We start from the raw sequence: 3,146 nt of genomic DNA, 5'->3' as shown, positions 1-3,146 counted from the left end.
TTTCTTTAAAGTTACCAGTCGCGTGTCGAATGATTCCATTAAATTGTGAGTGGTGGATTGCATGTCTTTCTCTGGGGAATAAATGGAATGCGTTCCCAGATGATACGGAGAATTTATTATTATTATTATTATTATTATTATTATTATTATTATTATTATTATTAACAGAGCTACGATACTAGAAAAAAAAAACTGCATGGGAAGCAGCCTGGTGCAAAAAGAAATGAAGAATAGATAAAACAAATATATCCATAAATATTAATATCAATAATAATTTTGAATAGATAAGTAACTTACAGATGATGAAATGAGACTTGTGTTATCCTGCTCAACGGAAAATCATTAACATTGTTTACCGTTAGAATCAAATGCTTACATGGTACTAAATGTTGAATGGTAAAAATCAGTTATTTGATTATGAATATCCCAGAGATTTATCAATATTGATATCACAGACAAGAATTTTAATGAACCTTAAGCCTTGCAATTAAAAGGAAGACTAATGCAACACCTTTTATGTAGCATGATAATAATAATAATAATAATAATAATAATAATAATAATAATAATAATAATAATGAGGATGATGATAATGACAATTTTTTTTTTAATCTAACTTCTGAATTATTACTGATTTAGTATGGCTTCTATTCTATTTATAGACCAATATATTTGCTTTAGAAAGTAGAGGGGATGCAAAGAGCCAATGAATGAATATTCATGATGAAGTTTTCTTGAATTTAAAAGGCTCACGAGATGAAGGTTAAAGAAATGTGCAAGCCGTATCTGATTGGTCTATATCTTGACACGAACGTAAAATTCTAACCAATCAAGACGTTTAGATTAAAAGATGCTCAGGTTGACGAGAAAACATCTCTATTTGGAAGTTATGAAATATGTATTCTCATCTTCCTATGGATGATTGCTCCACGCCTTTCGTATAGAAATCTTATCGTCTAAACGGTAATAAAAATATTTTATGACAAATCAGTTTTACTAATGCACCTGGATGGGAGATTGAGCCCCGCTCAAGCTCGATAGTTTCTTGCAGTGTCTGGAATCTTCCCATCTATCCGAGCTAAGAATGGGGGTTGTTTTGGGGGAGCCTATAGGCCTACCTGTTGAGTCATCAGGAGCCATTGCCTGGCCCTCCTTGGTCCTAGCTTTGGTGGAGAGGGGGCTTGGGCGCTAATCGTATGGGTATATGGTCAGCATTGCATTGTCCTGCTAAAGGCATTGTTACTGTGCCTTGCCTATGCCCTTCATGAGTGGAATTTAAACCTTGAGTCTGCTCCACCCCTTTTCCTACAAATGAAATATTATTATTCTCCAAACGGTTAAAAAGATTATATGCCAAATCAGTTGGGCAACAATCATATTTAACCAGATTTGTTTAATAAACAACTTCAATAACTAGCGTAATGAGAATGATGATGATGATGATGGAACAGGAAATAACTACATTTATTTATATACGTAAAGGCAGATGCAATAACTTTCCAATTGTTATTGCAAGTGGCGGATCTTGATGAAGTTAGCAGGGTCGAATAAACAACGAGATCATTATTATTATTATTTCGAAGAGACTCCCTCTTCTCCCCTCTGGCGGATCTTCGACGGGGACACGGTCTATGCACCTAGACCCACTGTCTATATCCCTAGACCGTGGAAGGGGAGATCATTCACAGGCAAGCAGTAATTCTATCAGCGATATGGAGTCTCCCCCTTAAAAGCGAGAAATTAACAATACAAATAAAGGTGTATTCCATTATTATTACAGGTGTGACTGATGATTGCTCAAGAGGAGGAGGAGGAGAAAGAGGAGGAGGAGGTACCTCTCCCCCAATTCAGGCTTACGGTTTATTTTACCTCTCATTAATCACTTAAGCTCCTGGAGGAGAGGAATGGTTTGGCTATTGTTGCACACGGCACTTGCGTTTGTGGTTCTATGTATTTAAGGGGTAGGTTTATGTGTGAGTAAGTTGGTTTGTGTACGTTCACATTCACTTGTCGTTACGAGAAATCACTTTTATAAATGGAGAAAATAATGAATAATTCCTTTATACGACAATTATTACACATTATCATATGCTGTATATATATATATATATATATATATATATATATATATATATATATATATATATATATATATATATATATATATATATATATTATTATTATTATTATTATTATCATTATCATTTATTATTAGCTAAGCTACAATTCCTAGTTGAAAAAGCAGGGAAGAATAGCCCAGTGAGGAAAGGAAATAAGGAAATAAATAACCTATATGAAAAGTAATGAACAATTAGAATAAGATATTTTATGACAGTAACAACATTAAAACAGAGCTTTCATATACAGACTATAAAAAGCAACATGTCAGCCTGTTCAACATAAAAACATTTGCTGCAAGTTTGAACTTTTGAAGCTCTACCGATTCAACTATCCGATTAATAAGATCATTCCACAACTTGGTCACAGCTGGAATAAAACTTCTAGAGTACTGTGTAGCATTGAGCCTCATGATTTAAAAGGCCTGACTATAAGAATTAACTGCATGCCTAGTATCACGAACAGGATGGAACTGTCCAGGAAGATTTTGAATGTAAACGATGGTCAGAATTATGAAAAATCTTATACAACATGCATAAAAAACTTATTGAACGACGGTGTCATAGACTAATATCTAGATCAGGAATAAGAAATTTGATAGACCTCAAGTTTCTGTCCTATAAATTAATATAAAAGTCAGCGTGAAAGGAAATATATATATATATATATATATATATATATATATATATATATATATATATATATGTATATATATATATATATATATATATATATATATATATATATATATATACACAGCCAGACTTACTCTTTATTATATATATATAAATATATATATATATAAATAAATAAATATATATATATATATATATATATATATATATATATATATATATATATATATATATATATATATATATATATAGCCAGACTTACTTTTTATTTTATATATATTTATATATATATGTATTTATATATATACAGTATATATATATATATATATATATATATATATATATATATATATATATATATATATATATATATATATATATATATATATATAT

This window comes from Palaemon carinicauda, chromosome 9, assembly GCF_036898095.1.
Source record: "Palaemon carinicauda isolate YSFRI2023 chromosome 9, ASM3689809v2, whole genome shotgun sequence".
In the NCBI taxonomy this organism is placed as follows: Eukaryota; Metazoa; Arthropoda; class Malacostraca; order Decapoda; family Palaemonidae; genus Palaemon; species Palaemon carinicauda.
The sequence above is the reverse complement of the archived record's forward strand: the minus strand, read 5'-3'. Positions refer to the sequence as shown.